Genomic DNA, 20,006 nt, shown 5'->3' with positions numbered 1-20,006 from the left:
CACTCCATTCAGCTTTACTGAAATGAACACATTTCTAAGGCTGACAGGCATGGATCAATGTCACTTCTGTAACCAATGAAAAATCCTCTCTTATGTCCAACACAAAACATCTCTTTAAGACTGTTATTACCATAGCCTTGCCTCTGTCCAGCACACCTCCAAGGAAACTCTTGAAAAAAAAAATCTATATAGTATTGTGATATTGTGAAATATGTATTTGGTCTTTTTCCCATTTTCTGGCATTCAACTTTTAAAATCTTTAAAAATGCCTGAGTGATGTCTTTTTGTATGCTAATGACTTAGGGCTGGCAGCCTCTAGGTAGCTTCAGAATGGGGGCTGGTCACCAGAAAACCAGGGCAAAATTAGAGGGTGGGTAGCTTCAGAATGGGGGCTGGTCACCAGAAAACCAGGTCAAAATTAGAGGGTGGGGCTTTCAGTCCCACCTCCTAACCTCCAGGGAGGGGTGAGAGACTGAAGATTGAGCTCATCACCAATGGCCAGTGGTTTAACCAATTCTGCCTACATAATGAAGCTTCTATAAAACCCCAAAAGACGGGGTTCGGGGATTTGTGGATAGCTGAACACATGGAGGTTCCTGAGGAGTGGCTGCCCAGGGAGGGCAGGGAAGCTCTGTATGCCCCTTTCCTCATATCTCACCGTGTGTATCTCTTCATCTGTGCTCTCAGTAATGCCTTTTATAATAAATCAGTAAACAAGTTTCCTTGAGTTTTGTGAGCTGCTCTAGCAAATTAAACCTGAAGAGAAGGTCTTGAGAACCCCAAATTGAAGCAGGTGGGTCAGAAGTTCTGGAGGCCGGAACTTGCAACTGTTGGTGTTTGGGGGAGGGGGCAGTCTTAGGGACTGAAGCCTCAATCTGTGAGATGCGATGCTATCTCCAGTTACATAGTGTCAGAATTGAATTGGAAGACACCCATTTATCCACTGCAGAACTGACTGTTTGCTTGATGATGGGGAGAACCCAGTCCCCTTCACCAAATTTGGTCACAGAAGTTGTCTGTGTTGATTGTTGTTGAGTGAGAGAATATAAAAATCACGTTGCATGCTTTTGAATTGAATGCACTAGACCAATAACAAATGATCTGCTCTGTCAAGTCTTAGAGTTAGTGACAGAAATAGATAACAGGCATGATTGTAGCAAAATATAGGGAGTGCTATAATTTGGGTCTGAATAGTGTGCTAAGATAATAAAGAGGAAAGATTTGCAATCTTTGTCTATGGCAGCTGGTTTGGGGGTGGGGCTTCACTGGTAAACAGCATTTCCACTGCACTTTGAAAAATGTGTAGACTTTGAAGCAACAGAGATTGTTGAAGATGACGAAATTGCATCTGCAAAGACCGAGAGCCATGAACAAGGCATGGGATTTATGTAGTGAGTGGAAGGAAGTTTGGGATGATGGGCAAAAGAGAAATATGGCCGTGATTGGGGAGGTAAAGATGAGAGTTAATATATGTAATGTTGAAATCAGAGAAGGATATTTGAATATATTAAGTGCCTAGAGTATTCATTTTGTTTTCTGGAAAGCGGTAAGTAGTTTTTTTCTCCTAGATATTAAAGTGAAAGCTTACGCAGGAGTGTAAAGTTATAAAATGGTCACCTTGGTGAATAGGAAAGATATCTGAATCAATACAGGTGTAAGGATTGCCAAGCTATACTGAAGACTAAGTTGAGGTTGGAAATAGTAAATATGTAATAAGTCCATGCAGTACGGTTACACAGTTTTTCTCAAGCAGCATTTGGCAGCTTATGAATTTCCGTTGCGCAAGCAGATGGTTGGATTAATCATAGGTTAGGGACTGGTAACTCTGATGGGCTGAAAAGACAAGAGGTTTAGCCACTGGGGGATATAGGCAAGAATTCATTGGATTGGTAGTCCAGCTTAAGCAGGGAAGGAAGAAATGGGGCCACTATTTTGGGAATTCAAAGTAATGCTATACATGAAACAGACTGAGTGAATTTTATAGTTGTGAACAAGATGTGTAAATGTATTTTTGATGGAAAATAGTCGAGTAAGACAAATTAAATATATTCTGAGTGTAATGGCAATGCCTGCATATTAGGCTGAGTGGAACCATGGACTCTGTAACTAGCTCTCCTTAGCTCAAGGTTTATGCCTGCAATTCAGATAAACATGTGCTTATCAAAATGGCAAAAATAAAAGAATAAATGTTTAAAATCATAATGTATAATAGACCAAATAAATCTGCTCTTTATTAGTCTCCTTCTTCATAGTAAATGACACTATATTTTCTAGGTGCTTAATCCCAAAAGATAGGGCCTTTCTTCTCTCTCTCACACTACACATTTAACTATGGACAGGTTTTGTTGGCTCTACCTTGAAAATATAGCATGTTTTCCATACCTTATCACTTTTTTTTTTTTTTGTTTTTTTTTTTTGAGACAGAGTCTCACTCTGTCGCCCAGGCTGGAGTGCAGTGGCTGTTGCAGTCACTGCAACCTCCACATCCCGGGTTCAAGCGATTCTCCTGCCTTAGCCTCTGAATAGCTATGATTACAGGCGCATGCCACCATGCTTGGCTAATTTTTTGTATTTTTAGTAGAGATGGGTTTTACCGTGTTAGCCAGGATGGTCTTGATCTCCTGGCCTCGTGATCCGCCCACCTTGGCCTCCCAAAGTACTGGGATTACAGACATGAGCCACCACACCGGGCCACCTTATCACTTTTATGCTGTAACCCTAGTCCAAGCCCCTATCATCTGTCATCTACACCAGTGCCGTAGCCTCCTATGTGCTCTCTACTTCTACAGTCTATTCTCCACTGAGGAGTCAGAGCTTTCCTCAGTGTGAATCCAGTCATGCCATTCCTGTGCTCAAAAGTCTTACTGCATTCTGAGAAAGAGTCCCACACCATTACTATGGTCTGTGGCATGTGGCACCATCTGATTCTTCATTATGTTTCTACCTTATCCCCTACTACCTTCCACCTCACCCACTGGCCTCCTTGGTGTTTCATTAGATAATTTTTAATGTTGTCTATATGTTGAAGTGATAAAGTTTTAGGTATAATGGGTTATACCAAACATATTAAAATCAACTTCACTTGTTTGTTTTCTTCTGTTCTGCCTTGTTAATGTGGCTGCTAGAAAATTTAAAATTACATACTGGGTGCACATTATATCTATTAGCAGCATTGGTTATTGGTTCTATGCTGTCTGTGTGTCTTCCTCCAAGTATCTGTTGGTGGGCTGGGGTCTACTGTTGCACAACGGGGCCAGCAGTCAGGAAGGAGATTTGAATGCGGAGCACAGTAGAGTGAGCACAAGCTGAAACCCTCCAAGCCTGCGTCACTGTATTTGCCTGTGAACGTCTTTAGAGGGTGATGACCGCTACTTCCTCTGAATCTCAAGTGAGTTCCTCTTTCAGCAGCTCTAACTTTAACCTTACAGGAAAGGGGAATATAGAAAACAAAGTTCCCACAAAGAACCAGTTCCAACTAGTCAATTTAACCACTCAGCACAGCTTCTAAAAGAGGACTCCCTGGACTGTTAGGGTTTTTGAAACAATGCCATACAACGATTGTCTCATGGAACTGAAGATAATCATTCTGAAGAGCAGAGGATTAAAAAGAGGCATGTCATTAAATATTAGAAACACTTCTGTGTCAAAGATAAAATTGAATTTACATGTATAAATACTTCATATTTTCTCTCCTTAACTCTATGGAAATGTATTAATATTTTTACTGATTCAAAATTTTTTTCCCACTTGTTCAAAACTCAAGTCGTGGTTAGAATGGATGAGTGGAAGTTACAGGGTCTCCAGTTTCAATGCCACATAGGAGAGAACATTCTGACATCTAGAATTGTGACACAAGAGCAGACTATCTCCAAAGGTGGTGAGTTACATGTCAGCTGAAAGTATTCAAGCAGCAACTTGGATGACCATTTATCAGTTGTACTGAAGAAGGGATTCTAGAACCTCTCCAAAGGTTGGATTGGATGATCTCCGAACTCTGAACTAAATCTAAAATTTTGTGAGACCCTAAATTTTATTCACCAGTACACAGTAATTTCTAACTACCACTTAATTAAGCCTTGGCTTTTCATTCTAGACATAGGAAAGTCTTCATTTTCTTTCATCTAGAAAGATGACTAGGACTTAAACGCTTCATTCTTTGATCTTTTCATAGCCTTGGCCTCCTGGCAAAATGTTTGTAGTTTTCTCATTGAAAGTGCTTCTTGATCTTTTTTCAGCTTTCTTCATTAAGACATCTGATAAAGATGACTTCTTTTTTTTTTTTTTTTTTTTTAAGATGACTTCTTTATTGTTGCTTCATTAATGTAAATTAACATAAAATATATTATTCTTCCTTTAAGGGTAATATGTGCTCATTAAATATGAGGTGTTTATGTACACCTCATATTAATCAAAAGATACCATCCTGGGGTCTTTTTTTTTCTCACACACTACACATTAAACCATGGACAGATTTTGTTGGCTCTACCTTAAACATATATCACACTTTTTCCATATCTTATCACTTTCATACTGTAACCCTAGTCCAAGCCCCCATCATCTGTCATCTAGGTCTTTGTAGTAGCCTCCTACCTCCTCTCCACTTCTACAGGCTATTCTCCACTGAGAGGTCAGAGCTTTCCTCAGCGTAAATCAGGTCATGCTCAAAAGTCTTACTGCATTCCAAGAGAAAGAATATCTCATATTTAATGAGCACACATTACCCTTCAAGGAAGAAAAATAAGAAAATATAAAACAGAAAATAAATACTCTAAAGCTAACAATCTAGAAATAAACACTCCCAAAATGTTAGTGTAATTACTTCCAGTTTGATAAGTAGTCTGATATGTATTTTACATAATTGAAATCATCCCATATATACATCTATGTAACCGGCTTCACTTAACATTAGGTTGTGAGTTTTTCATTATATAAATAATTCATCTTTACAGACCCAACTATTATTAATAGCTGTATAATATTCCATTATGTTGATATCCCAAAATTTATTTAAATTTTTCACTATCCTTGGATATTTAGATTGTCTCTAATATGTAACTTTTACTATTTATTTTTAAATTTCTAATCTCTTACCCCTGGCTGAAATTTTTATTGTTTAAATGCATAAATGTATAGCTATATTTTTACTTCATTCCCTAGTAGTCATCACTGATACCTGCTCAGTTCCTCCAAATTACTACTGCTTGTCCTCTGGGCTCTTCATTTATAGTGTGTATTCCTTTCTGATTCCTCTGCAGCATGGCATAACATGATTTAATTTTTTAAAATCTCAAATAATTTTAGTTTTTAAATGTCCTTTTTTTTCTTTAAATAACATTAAGCTTCCTTAGAAGTATTGGTCAGAATAAGTGACACAACAATCAGATATTCTGTTTCAAGACCCTGGCATGTCCTTTGTTAGGATAATGTTTTCTAAAGTGTGTCTTAGAAAAAATTGATTTAGGTCAAGGGCCTTAAGATATTAGTATCTAATAGGTGAATTTCTTAGATAGTATTGAATAAAAGAGGAAAACCACTCTTTTGGCTAAAAAGTCAGAAGGTTTAAGAATTGCTCTACCTGGTGCTTTTCCTATTTATGAATGTGGCTTGAGTGAGGAAATGTTTCTTATTTTTGATGTCAAGAAGGGCACATGAAGAGAAATATGAAACTGAAAGGATGGAATTATAATACCCAAAGTTCTTGGTATATCCAGGGACAACAGTTATTACCAGACTCTGAAATTCTGGGTTAAGACATGTAAACTTCTCTTCCTTAATATCTAATAAATTAGCAAAATTAATCAGTCAATCCTAAGAATAAAACAGGGAAAGAAGCCTAATATGACAGCATAAGCTTAAATACAGTCAAAAAAGGAATGGAAGGTTAGAGGGGAGTGGAAGGATCTAGAAAGGAAAAGCAGCACAAGTGAGGTTCAAACTTCCCCTGAATCCAGAAGTCAGAAAAGTGAACTACCATTAACCTCATCTTTTCATTTTAGATGGAACTGTGGCAGAAATTGCTGCTGAAAATTATAGGAAAGATGAAAAATGAGATTGATGCTGTCAGAAATAAAGTCCATGCAGCCACATTCTGAATTTGGAAAATGGCCCAAGGTAGTATAGTACTCTCTTTTGTCAATCTTCTATCCCTCCGTGGGAATAAGTGCATCCCCAACCAATTTTGAAAACCCTGCTCTAGGATACTGAACCAAATCTTAAAAGATGTCAGAACCCAGATACCCTCCCACTTTAGCCCTTTTTCCTTCAGTTATCTTTCTCTGGGAATGTCTACTGAATACAGAAATGAACACACTGAAATTTTCATGCATTGGCTCAAAGGAAGGATGACAGAAGGAGAGCTAGAGAAACAGAAAGAGATTGAGAATAGAGAGAGGTAAGTGAGGTCACTGCGGCACAGTATCATGTAATGTCTGGACGCAGCCATTCAAGCATGAAGAAAAGAAAGATAATGATACGGAAACTCCATAATCTTGCTACTATCTGTAAAAAAGTAAATAAACAAATTGATCAATTAATCAAAGGAAAGAAGGATAATAGTACAAATAAGATATTTACTGTGGCAATTTTGTGGTAGTGGAATACAGAGTGGTTTTCAAAATCCTTTTTTTCTGTGTGTGTTTTCTTACATTGTTTGAATATATTTCAGTCCATAAAATATACATCAGAAATACATGGTGTATTTTTCAATAAAAGCAATTATGTAAAGATGTTAGCTCTTTTTCAGATAAAGAAAAGCATACAAAATATTTATTGCTGCATTTCAATGCCTTCTCCACAATATTGAGGCATGAATTAGGTAGGTAGTTGAAATCTTTCTAAAAGTCAGTCAGTTATAAGCATCCTACAGTTTCCACATCAGGACAAATAAGCAGGAATCTCTTAACTCTAAGTTTCATGGTGGGAGGAGGGTTGGTCAGGCTACCATGTATTTTTTCTCTGTTCCAAAAGATGCATCCATATGAATAGGCCTCTGTTTTAAATCCTGGATATTAAGAACATGTTTAATTAGTTCTACAGGTTTGGAATAGCTGAAAGCTCTATATTTGCATTTAAAAATTTGTACCTAGTCTTGAACCATTTCTGGCTATACTGTCACCACTGTAATCTAAACTGCTTTTCTAAAAGTGATATTCCAGGATCCTCCTATGAGTATGCAAAGCACATTTTTCATGCTACACCTTTGTTCTCCTTGTTTCTTTCATCAAGAATGTCCTTACTCACAATCTACTTCCCAGCTGGTGAAATCCATCATACCTTCCACGTTGAACTCATGGCTCCGTTTCCTTCTAGACTGCACAACTACAAAGGAATTTCTCATTCTCTGAATATTGGAGTGATGCATTCTCTATTGTCTGTGGTGATATTCACAGGCTCTTAGCTGCATTGGTATTTAATTCTGCATTATGATTGAACATTTTCAATGTTCAAAACCCACATTTTCTCTTGGCTTTCTCTACTGTACTGTGTTCTTCCCCAGGGCAAACATTTCCTGCATGTGGAGAAGCCATTCCTGGGTTGGGGCTAATCCCAGCAGAGACTGATCCAGTTTAAAGATTTCAGGTCCCTGGAGCTCCAGGTGACTGGCTCAGAAAAGAGGAGAAGTTTCATTGGCTGATACTAAAAAGACCTGAGGCTTCACTATGTGCATCTAATTGGCCCATAAATCTTAACATCAAGACAAAGCTTTTGTCCCTTTATAAACTCAAACCTTCTCTCTCAGAGCTGAATGTATCCTTTTATGAATTATTTGGTCTAATTTCCCCAGCATAAACTTGTAATGTGATATTTAGTAGCACCGACTTTGGAGTTAGACTCCCTGGGCTTAAATTTCGGCAGTACCACTTTCTAGTTGTGTAAGATTACACAATTTATTTGCCATTTCTGTTTCTTACATGCCCCCTTTGTAGACTAAGGAAAATAATACCCATGTGATGACTGCTCTACTAAAGGTACTCACAACAAGCTATGTATGTGCAAAATGCATAGGGTTCCTAACTCAACTGGAGTTAAAGGAGCCCTAAAAAAAAAAAAAAAAAAAAAAAACTGATGCTCAACTTACTAATATTGTCTATTGAATTAATATTAAGTTTAAAGTACTTAGCACATTGCAAATTTAGTGTTAAATATTATTTTTATTGCTGTTAATATTACTATTTCCCCAATGCTAGGAAGGACTAGAGATGGGGAGAGATCTTTCATGGCTGATTTGTGCAGGACCTGCACCATCTTATTGCCAAGCCTGGATTCCAGAGGCCCACATGACCATGTCCATAGTGCTGACACAGTATTATGCATAAAGTAAAAATAAAATACACATGTTGTTTAAATTTATTATGGCCCAAAGCAGTAAATACCAAATACATTACATAGGTTTGGAACACTAAGAACCTAGCTACACACCTACACACCCACCTACCCACAAACACTTTGGACTTTATCAAGATCTGGAGATATACTTTCCTATAGAGCTTGCATTAATTAAATTTTCATAGACATCTTGCCATGAGAAAATAAAAATTGTCAACAGACTTGCCTTATCAAAACTCATGAATTTTTGCAGACACATATTTTCACAGTTGATGAAAGTATTTGACTGAATATCTTGACTTTTTTGACTTAAAGAGCTTCTTAATTGTTTAGGTATTAAAAACATGTAATTCTTATAGTTTATTATCTTTCTTGTGCAGCTTTGAAGTGATACACTAATGAATTGACAAAACTTGTCTTCAAATTCAAATCTCATGACCTGAATTCCAGTGGTCTCTCCTTAAAGTGGTCTGAGTGTTGTGTGGAGAAATTAGTATGCCAGAAAGTACTTGTATTCCAGCGTAACACCTGTTGTACTAGATGTGTGCATGACAGATTATTAACTTGTAGAATCAAGGACTTGTTCCTATGTTGGGGTGTGGGAGTAAATACAGTGGATCCTGTTTTGCTCACAGAAAAGTTGATGCTAACATTGTCTTTAGTGATTAGGGGGAATCTCATGGGTAGATATTGGCAGGTGGGATGAGGGTGCGATGGTCAGAAGGACATTTTAGGCAAAGGAATAGAATGTTCCCAAGCTTGAAAGCATGAAAAAACAAGGCGTATTAAAGTTCAGACCGGAGAATATTTTATATGCGGAAGGAACTTTTTGGTGATTAAATTTCAAAGGATGGCATCACTGTGACCAGACCATCATAGACCCCACATAACATGTTAAGGAGTTTGATTTTTGTCCTGTAGAGCAAAGTGAAAGATTTTTAAGAAAAAAAAAAATTAGCTTGTGCTGTAGAAAGATTATTCTTACTGCAGTGAATGAATATTGGAAGGCAGTCCTGAAGTCTAGCCCATACATCAGGAGCTATTCAAATAATTTGGGAAAGTGATGATGGGTGTGTGAATTAGGGCAGGAGTCATGGGGCTGGAGAGGAGCAGCAAATTTGGCAGGGTCTTGGGATCTAACACTCATGGTACTTCAAAACCAGTGATTGAGCCATGAGGTAGAGGCCCATAGGCCCACTCCACACTCAGATCCATATCTTGGAGAAGGAATAGATTTTGAAGTAATTTGCTGAGTTTGAAAGTAAAACATATTTGGTTCAAGATGTGTATGCAGGCAGAACGCTTAAGTAAGCTGTTAGATACTTTCATCAGAAACTTGGGAGAAAAGTCTGGGTATGAAAAAGTGATTTGGAAGTCTCCGTGGAGGATATTGCGTTTTAGGTGAACAGGTTGTGGTTAAAATCATTAGAATGGATAGGTTGTTAAGGGGGCAGGGTAGAAAAGCAAGAAGATAGTTCATGATGATGAACTTTGGAAAATACTAATACTTAATGATGTGGAAGAGGAAGAATATACAGGAATAGGATATTTTATATTCCCAAAATAAATCATCATCAAGAAGCAACTTTATAATACCTCAGGCTGAAAGTTTACATAATTTGATGCTGAATATAAATGAAGTACTATAATAATCTCTGTGAAGTCTTAATGACATACTGGATACATATTATGAAATATCAATTATTTAAAGCAGCTTTTGAAAGGAAGCCTCTTTCTAGCAGTGCACAATACCACAATAAAATACATTTTAACAGTCATCTTCTATAAATAGTATCCCTAGTAATCATTAAGATGTCATCTTGATTATGCCAAAGCCAAAACCAATGTTAGGGCTAAATATAGTTTGTACTTCTGTTTCTTCTCATATTATGTAACATATTTTGACAGCCATTTATCTTACATTATAATAGTATAATGTACCATGACAATGTATGTGCCATGACAGTATTGCACTCAGTGAAAAAGCTGTTGCATCTATGGATTTCAAAACATAAATCATGAAAGCTTTGTTGCAAAGTTTTGTTATTTAATCACTTTGGAAGTTGAGTGATATTTTAATTGCCTCTGTTTACCTTTCTGATCATGATTTATACTTTGCTGCTATCCAGGGTCTGTGTTAACTAGTAAAAACAGAACACATTTGAGAGTTCACTCTTAAATCAGACTAAGATCAAATGATTTTTTTATACTGTTTATTTAAAAACAATTCTACAGGCCATGCTCACAAATTTATAATTGCTTAGGCACATGTCAGTGTAAAATAATAGTGCTACATTTAAAACACATTGTTTAGAATGAATTTGCTCATTAAAAGGTCATAGAACCTCATCAAGCTTCTCATAAAACTGTATGACTTAAAATTTAGCAGTTTCATGGTCTGAAATTGTGCATCTTTTTTGACATGTTTCTCAAAAAGATAAAAGGAAAACTTGCAGAAAATTTCATTTGGGTAGGATATCAATAAATAAGATTCAATCAAAGGTATTTGAAATTTCTTCAAGTCAAGATAAAATTGAAGATAAGACTGCTCCAAAAGCTATTTTAAGTAAAAGATATTCTAGCACTTTATTTTAGCACTGGTAGTTGGTTAATTTAAACTGCCTAAATGATGACCAAGAAAGAGAGAAAAAAAGATGCCTCATACAGATCTATAAAGCAATACTTTAAACTCATTAAAAGTTGCTTATAAATGTTTATAGATTTTTCAAGCTTTAACAAAATTCCAAGACATTACTCGAATAGGCCAGATGATTGAAAAGGTTATTTAGATAGAACTATCTCATGACTTACAACATAACACACATGATATATATTATTTTTATTCTGTTAGAAAGTCAAGACAAAATGATTGGCAGGAGTTCCTTATCAGAATAGTCTCTTAGAATTAGAAATGAATGCCTTTTTCCACACATGAACTCTTCAGATGCATAAAAGTATCCATGGAAACCCTTACCTGTTAGTTCTAATATGCATATACAAGGTTATTTTCTTTTTCATTTTATTTCAACAAAAACGTGAATGGAATAGAAAGCACTGAACTACTAGAAACTTCCAAACCCTTACATAACAGTTTTTGACAAAAAGCTCATTATATTTTCATAGTTTCTATTTGGCACAAGACCAGATGACATTACAGAATATGTTCATCAACAGATGTAACAAGGATTATTAAATGTCCTATTATGCTTATGGAAACAAATTTATGATTTTATCATTCAGCTTAGGAGCCACAGTTGATGCACGCCCAGTTTAAATGATATTTTTATTATTTTTCAGTCAAATAAAATATATGTAGTAAAATAAAAAATACCCCCTGAAGCTTCCTAAAAGCTAGCTTGCATCTGGATAAGGTGTGGAATTGAAGGCAGAAGCTAGAGAGAGTTGATGATTACAGAAAAGCCAAGACTATGATATTTATTCAAAAAATTTTTAATTGGAAAGTTCTTGGAATTAAAAACTATGGAAACAAATGAAGTGCATGAGATGAGAACAAGAAAAGGATATTTATTCAGAGCTTGCATAGCAAGGAAGTCAACAATCAGTATGTGTGTTTACAGATACTCAAAGGCAGGCAGAGGAGCAGGAAGGTTTTTAGAATGGGGGAAAAAGGGACAGCTTCAGGTCTGCTTGATTGAAGGCTATTGGTCTTGGGAAGTTGGAGGCCAAATAACTGGAAGCAAAGCATCCTGTGAGGGTGGTTAGGCAGCATATTTGCCTTTCTCTAGTTGGTCCAAAGTTGGATGTTGGGGAAGGGGGCTAAAAATTGTGAAAGTTGTCTGTTATTGATCAGGTTCTGACCATTTTGGGCTGATTGCCATAGAAGCTCTGGTCTTGGTCTGGTTATTGCAGTTTGTGGGTTAGAATTCTATTTTTATATATGGTCTGACTGTATATTCAGTCTCCCAGAACTAAAGGCTAGTGATGTCATCGATTAAAAATGCTGAGCTCTGAAGCAGACATATAAAAAAAGTAAAGAGAAGGTGGACTGGGTATTTAAAAATGAGTAATAAGAGAATGGCAGCAGCAAGAGAAAATTTTAAAAAATGAAAATAAATGTGTGAACCACAGTTTGCGAATAAGAGTGGAGATGGGGCAGAAAAAGCAGAAGCAAGCAGGTTAATGGTCTTTTTCTCTCTCTCTTCTGAAAGGTGAGATATCAACAAATAAGATTTAATCAAAGATACTTGAAATTCCTATATGCAACACAGAAGTTATCACAGCAAGCTCATACATTGTTCACAGAGTTTAAGAAATATTCAATTAAATGGAAATATCAAACACATAGGTTAGTCAATTTAATGAAATAGAAAAGCCCTTTGATATTTCAGTTGGTATCTTTTAATATTGTGAGCCGGTTTTTGTGTAGCAGGCTATTCTTTCAAAACTAGATTAAATTATATGTTTTTCAGGTTGGCTCTTGAGATCAAAATGTCTTTATTCAAGGGCATGCAGGCAAAAGAACAAGCACATCTATCATGGAACATTCAATAGTCCTTCACTGTCTTATGCATCAGATTTTCTGTCCAAACTTCCCATGGATTGCTCCAGTCCTGCAGATATGGATCATTCTCTGTCCCCAAGCCCATCTGTGTTCTGTTGGCAGCTGAGAGATTGCATACTATAATCTCTCTCTCTGATGTATGTCTTCTAAAAAACCCAAACATAAAGAGTAACATGGGTTTATTAATTTTACTTTTGCATATGAAAAGTCACAATGTTACAAGCGATTCAGGAGTTGGAAATTAAACATGCACAAGGAGCTTCAAATCAAAGGCCAGGATGTGGTCCCTGGTTCTTAACTCCAGTGTGACTCCAACAACCTCCAGTAGAGATAAAGGCAGCATCTCACCATAATTATTCAGTTCTACTCTCCACCAAAAGGAGAATAAAATAATTATTTGCATTTTCTTTTTCATTTTAAAAGTGTTTTTTCACTTTTTCTTTTTTGTCCTTTTGAGGTAATCCTGGATCTGCTTTATAAATGTTATGAAACATATAGGCAGTAAAACAATGGAGAGGAGGAGTTAGCAGTAAGATATGCTATTTAGTTACTTTTATAATATAATGTTTTTCCCATTAATTTACTCAATATTGGTAACTACAACCTCTGACTCCCTGGTTCAAGTGATTCTCCTGCCTCAGCCTCCCAAGTAGTTGGGATTATAGGCATGCACCACCATGCCCAGTTAAATTTTGTATTTTTAGTAGAGATGGGATTTCACCATGTTGGCCAGGATGGTCTCCATCTCTTGACCTCATGATCTGCCTGCCTTGGCCTCCCAGAGTGCTGGATTACAGGCATGAGCCACCACACTTGACCAGTAATGTTGTTTTTAACTTACCTCATAAAATATGGTCTTGGATTTCAGGACAGTCCTTGGTATGAAGGGACATTTTTCCATTTGTGTTCATTTCCTTTGAGGGGTTCTCAACACTTGGAATGCATAGGCTTAGTCCTGCTGTATACTTTCTACACAAATCCTGACCAAGCCTGTGAGTGTGGGCAAATACTTATTCAGCCCAATAGGTAGACTTTGGCATTGACCTGACACTCAGAGTGCCCAAAGTAGTTGCTGTTCTGTATATTCACCAACCACTTGTCTTCATCCCAAACTTTACCTTATGATCAGATTTCTATTTTGTCATTTATGTTAAACCCCAACAATTTTGACTCAGCTTCTTTTTGTCATATACTTTATTGCAGGTGACAGGGGAAGACTCTCTTGTTCAAACCTCTAGGCACTGGGTCACATCAAGTTCAGACAGAGCTCATTGAAACCATAATGCAGGCCCCTCCTTAAGAAATAGCTACTGATCTACTTCTCCGAGCAACTTTGATCTCATGGCTTGTAAAGCCAAACTGAATTGAATGTGCAAGTGATTTTCAAACCAGTTATGGATATTACATAACAGCTTCTCATGCACATTGTAGTGGTGGGGGTGAGGTCCTCCAGCTTGGACGGCCTGTTTATTCTGGTCTCATTCATTCATTGATGATTACCATCTACGAATTAACCTACTATAGAGAATTATCATAATATTTGTGTGTATGGAGATACAAGGACCAAGGGAGGAGTAGAATAGCCATGCACCCCATGCACATCATAGAGAAAAAGTCCATAGAGATCATTCATCTCTTGGTACAAAGATTAACTAGATATGATAATCTTAGATAAGTGAGATCTTGGATTCCTTTCTTCAGCTGTGAAATAGGAATAATAATTCTTATATAATAATGGTATTGTAAAGATTTACTGACACAATAAATGTAAGGTAAAGGTATGTTATATATCAGATTTGTTATATGTTATATATCAAAATTCTGTTATATATACACAGAATAAGTAATTAGTACTGTTTTTCCTTTACCTCCTTTTGTAGGAAAGAATACCTCTTCAAGTAAGTTTTTATTACTAAATGCACATTCTTTTTAAGATTCCGTAACTACTTTATACATGTATAGATGATTCTTGTTATTCATGGTAGTTGTAGTCTATAAAGTTACCATGAACATGAAATTAGCAAATAATGAACCATTGCTTCTAGGGAAAACAGAATTAGGTTTCTGTAAGCTTCTCATCACATTTTAATCAACTGATCAGTACATACCCTTTTTATGTGTGTTTTTATTTAAAGACGTTCGATTTAATATACATGGTTGTTACCTAACATTGAATTCACCATTTCTCATGCCTGCATGAAGCTTATCTAATCAATAGATTTTCTCTGAAAGGTACATCACAGCCTTCTTGTGCTTAGAAGTACTAGACAACATGTTAGTGGTATAATAAGGGGCCATTTCAAACAAAATCATCAACATAAACAAAAAAATGCAAAACTGTGATACTAAAGAACACTTGTTTACAGTATGAGAGCTGAAACAAGACTGCAGAGAGTGGCCTTGTTTGATCTCAGCTGGAATGTACACGTTGGAACCTACAAGTTTTATAGTACTCTGCACATTTCTACAAATGACTGAAAAAGCACCATCCATGCATATTGCTTTGGGTATATGAATAAATTTTAATGAGTAGACAAATTTGCAAATATGAAATTCACAAATAATGGAAATCTGTACTTTTAAAAAGATGGATATGTATTATATGACAGGCAAGACTTCCTTTTAGTACTGAATGTATGTGAATATTGTCATCAGCCAAAGGCGTTTATACCCAATGTTCAAACTTCCACGATGGCATTCTTCTTTATGGTTTTTCCCTAGCTGGACTCTGATTTTTAGTAGAGTTATGACTAGTGCCAGCCTCATGGGTCTGCGATTAGTAACGTTGCAAATGCTGCATGCCCTTACTTAGTTTAGTGTTCTGTTGCTATCTTGAAATTCTGAATATTTTTGGAAAGGGGCTCCACATTTTTAGTTTGCAGTAGTCATGCAAATTATTTAGTCTATCCAGCCTATGACAGCCCATGAAGGCTGTTCTTAATTTTTAATTTCCAACAGAAATCCAGTAGAACTATGTAAGCCTATGAAATTTACAGCATCAGGAAAAATGAGGCTTTGAGATCAGGAGAGTGAGGAAATTCACAGATAAGAGGAAGATGGAGAAAGGAATTCTTTAAATCAGATATGAATTACTAAGCTCACTTCTAAGCTGCATATATATGAAATTGATGGAAGTCAATATAGCAAATTCTTTGAGAAGTAATTTACAGCATAGACCACTGTCTAGGTTCCAGATTGGCTCCTGGGTGATATGTGTGAGAGACCAACTGGAATAGCACTGGAAACTAAATTGATGTTAGACTTTGGAAACAAAATTGATATTGGAATGATGGCCAACACAAGATAGGTCAAGACTTGCAGCTTGAATCTAACCAGGTTAATTACTTGCTGAGGCAAAAAAATTCAATATTCTCCAGAAGATTTTTAATAGTACCCAGAATTTCATAACACAATATTCGAAATATTGAGGACACAATAGAAAATTACCTAACATATTAAAAAAATTTAACAATCCTCAAAGAAATGTTCATGGTTCTATTGTGTGAATGATTTTACTTGACTCAGAACACACATAATTGAATATTTTAGGGCTTTGATATCCTAAATTCTAAATCATTCAATAATGTTTATTGAATGCCTAGTCGGCCAAGAATTGCATATGTTTTGTTCAGATTTATCATCATTTTCCTTGTAAGTTTTTACTCTTTCAAGTTGTCAGTCTTTTTGAAGGCTGGTACATACTTTCTTAAGCTTCTGCCTTTGCCTCAAAGAGAACATCTGACACAGAATGGCAATTCTTAGTTTATTAAGCTTGTCAGTGTTCAGTATATAGAAGTATGTTGTTAAATTCTTAGGAAGATACCGTACAAAAAGGAGGGCCTCGATCCTGACTGATCAAGTGTGCTGGTTGCTTACATCTCTTGGAGGAACATTTCCTAAATTACATTTTGTGCTGCTGAAGTCAGTATTACTTAAATTATTATTTCAGCAAGGTATTCCTTCCTGATCCCCTTCCCTTCTCCTCAAACTCTACCAAAATAGGTACATACAGTTACTTGTGTATGTTGGGCTCCTGTAGTTCCTTCAGTCTACCAGAAGCTTCTTGCCCTAAACACAGATTAGTGTTCTCTTCTTTGCCTCGGTCACTGGTACTCTTGTACAAAGTCAAAGGTATAATGTTTCTGTCCTCATTTCTTTTTCTAACCTGCATCATCACTTTTACATTCTATATTGACAAGTCTGTTTCATCTTCTCTCATTTTTTTTCTTTTTGCTTCCTTCTTTGCTCTCTCTTGTTTTTCGGTTACCTATTTGTGTTGAGTAGCTCAACTTTCATAGTTCTTTATAGGCAATTAAATCATACCTTTTCTATTAGAACTTGAACAGCCCACCAGGTTTATTCAACAAATACTGAGAGCCTAGTATGTACCAGACACTTTTGGGGAGCTTGCATGCAACAGTACCTGAAATAAAGATCTCTGTTCTCATGAAGCTTACAATCTTGGAGTCTTTGTGTTTTTCTCAGCTAATTTTTCACTAGGCTCGCTATAAGAAAGATTTTTCTTTTTTTGTTTATCTTTTGTTTTGTTTTGTTTCTTTTGTTTATTCCACAGGTTCTGCTTTTCCAGTTGTTCGAGGTTACAGCATGTATTAATATGATAGAAAAGATGACATTACACACTAAATTTCTAAAATTACTAACAAAAAGGTAATCTTTTTGTTCAAATTCTAGCCTTTAAAAATGTTACTAAACTCAACTGTTCTTAGGTAATTTAATATTTTTTAAAACTCTTTATTTCTTCACATAAAAAAGTGGAATACAGTGGAGAGAGACATAAAAGCAATACTAATTCCCAATACCAATTTACCTCACTTAGATTTTCTTTCTCATTTGAAGATAGTTAAAATGACCAATTTAATGAAGGTTATCTTATTTACAGAGGATTACTTCCTGTGTTGTTGTTTCTATTATTAGGGATTACATTTTGCACAAAACTATAGATAAATTATGAGATGTAGATACTTATTTTAATTGTAATCTTTTCATTAGACAAAGCAGTTAAAAAAAAGACACACCAGTCATTAAAAAGTCAAATCATATAATATCAGCAAAGCTATGAACGTTTTCTGTCACACTTTTATCCAAATATTATAGGTAAAAATATTTTGTTAAACATTTAGCAGATCATCTGAACTTCAACTGTTATTCATATAATGAATTGGTGTTATAGTAATTAATTAACCTACATAAGTGTTTAATGTTTTCTAGAATATTCTGGTATTCCAGGCCATCAACAGAAAAAGTTTTGCAAAATAAAATCACTATTCATTTTTAGTGAAATTCTTTAAAAGTTTGCTTAATTGAACCAAACCATATGAAACAGCTAAATGCCACATTACACAGCAAAATATAAAAACCTGTGAGTATCAATACGAAATGTGACTATATGCTTTTTAAATTCCAAATTTTCTGTTCAGTAAAAAAAATCATGTTTGGGAATAAAAACAAATGCCCCATATTTTTCAGCTAAAATGGCTTGTCAGGACAATGAAGGTATTTCTCTATATGCAAAAAACACATAGTATTTGCTTTAAACCAGAAGATAAACACCAAGAATAAGAAAGTTAAAGAAAGGATATTTAAAAACAAACAAGTTAAAATGAAATAAGTGACTCCAGCTTTAAACTTCTGCTTTAGAGCATTTATGGCAAAGTTTTAAAGTACCAGCCGTGGTATAATACAAAAAAAAATTGATATCTTAAAATGATAACTGGATTTCTCAATGAAAACAGTCAATACTTTCCTAAATTTTTTTTTTTTTTCCCCGATGGGCTTGCACTCTGTCACCCTTGCTGTGTTAACTTATTAACCTACGTAAGTGTTTAATGTTTTCTAGAATATTCTGGTATTCTAGAATATTCTGGCATGATTTCAGCTCACTACAACCTCTACCTCCTGGGGTCAGGTGATCCTGTTACCTCCTAAGGAGCTGGGACTACAGGCCCTTGCCACCACACCAGCTAATTTTTCTGTTTTGGGTAGAGACAGGGTTTTGCCATGTTGCCAAGGTTGGTCTCGAACTCTTAGGCTCAAGTCATCCAACCCTCCTCTGCTTCCCAAAGTGCTGAGGTTAGAGGCATGATCCACTGTGCTTGGCCAGCTTTCCTAAACTTTTTAAATGCATCTCTGCTAAATAGAAATGTCCTCACACAGCCTTTGTGTTTGATCAGTCAGAAAGTAGATCAGTAGTATACTAATGAAGAGAAACTAAGTCTTTTTTTCAAAGTACTACAGTGAACTCAGGGATTTGAAGGGGTTTACTGAATCAGCAGGGTATACATTTGGCTCAGATTGGCTTTGGTTCACAGGACTGCTAAAAATTTAGTTTACTTTTAATGCAACCTTACAGTTCTCACAGGCCCACTAGAGTCTAAGGAGGGGCCTGGATCATTCATAATTCACTTGTTTCCTGTAAATTCCTTAAGAACTTTGGCTTTTCAGATTAAGAGACCCTCAGGAATGAGGTTGAGGTCTAGCCATGACTCATCACCTAAAGCACTTTTACAAATAAATGCAATAAACTTGAGTGTTCTAGCCATTCTTCTCTTTCTTGTGTCCCCTTCACAAAATTTCAGAGAAAAGCTTCTCATAATGAGTTGATAAATGACAAGAGAATGCTAGCTGAGGGTGAATAGCTAAAGGAAGCCTGTCTGAAAAAAAACTAGTCATAAGAGTGAGCCCAGGAAGTCTGATTTGACTAAACCAGCTCAAATTAAATAATTTAAACAGGATGATAACGGTGAGCAATGACTAAAATTAATGGAAAATGAATGTGTAGGCAAAAGCTTTCCTTTCAAAAGTGCTTTATTCTGAACCAGGAGTTAAATATTCTCTTAGGGAAGTGTATGCTTTGAGAAATTAAAGGAGACCCAAATAAATGGAGGGAGATATTTTGTTCACAGGTTGTTTAACTCAATATCATTAGGATGTCAATTTTCCACAAATTAATATATAGGTTCAATGCTGTTCCAATCAAAATATCAGCAGACTTTTTTTTTTTTAGAAATTGACAAGCTATTTCCAAAATTCATATGGAAATGCAAAGGATCTGGAATAGCCAAAGTCACGTTGAAGAGAAAAAAATTGGACGATTACTGGTATAAGTTGGTACTAATTTTAAGATTTCTAAAACAATAGC

The 20,006-nt window shown here is 35.9% G+C and overlaps 1 long non-coding RNA gene across 1 annotated transcript in view; it reads left to right on the top strand.

Moving 5' to 3' along the window:
- The first annotated feature begins 13,586 nt into the window (after positions 1-13,586).
- Positions 13,587-20,006, top strand: part of LOC116539777 — a 98,802-nt gene continuing 92,382 nt past the window's right edge. Inside the window, exon 1 of the long non-coding RNA XR_004264187.1 lies at positions 13,587-17,515. This is a non-coding gene — a long non-coding RNA (uncharacterized LOC116539777). The remainder of the gene's footprint in view (positions 17,516-20,006) is intronic.

This window comes from Sapajus apella, unplaced genomic scaffold, assembly GCF_009761245.1.
Source record: "Sapajus apella isolate SASKATOON/1434 unplaced genomic scaffold, GSC_monkey_1.0 scaffold4, whole genome shotgun sequence".
NCBI classification, from domain to species: domain Eukaryota; kingdom Metazoa; phylum Chordata; class Mammalia; order Primates; family Cebidae; genus Sapajus; species Sapajus apella.
The sequence above is the reverse complement of the archived record's forward strand: the minus strand, read 5'-3'. Positions and strand labels throughout refer to the sequence as shown.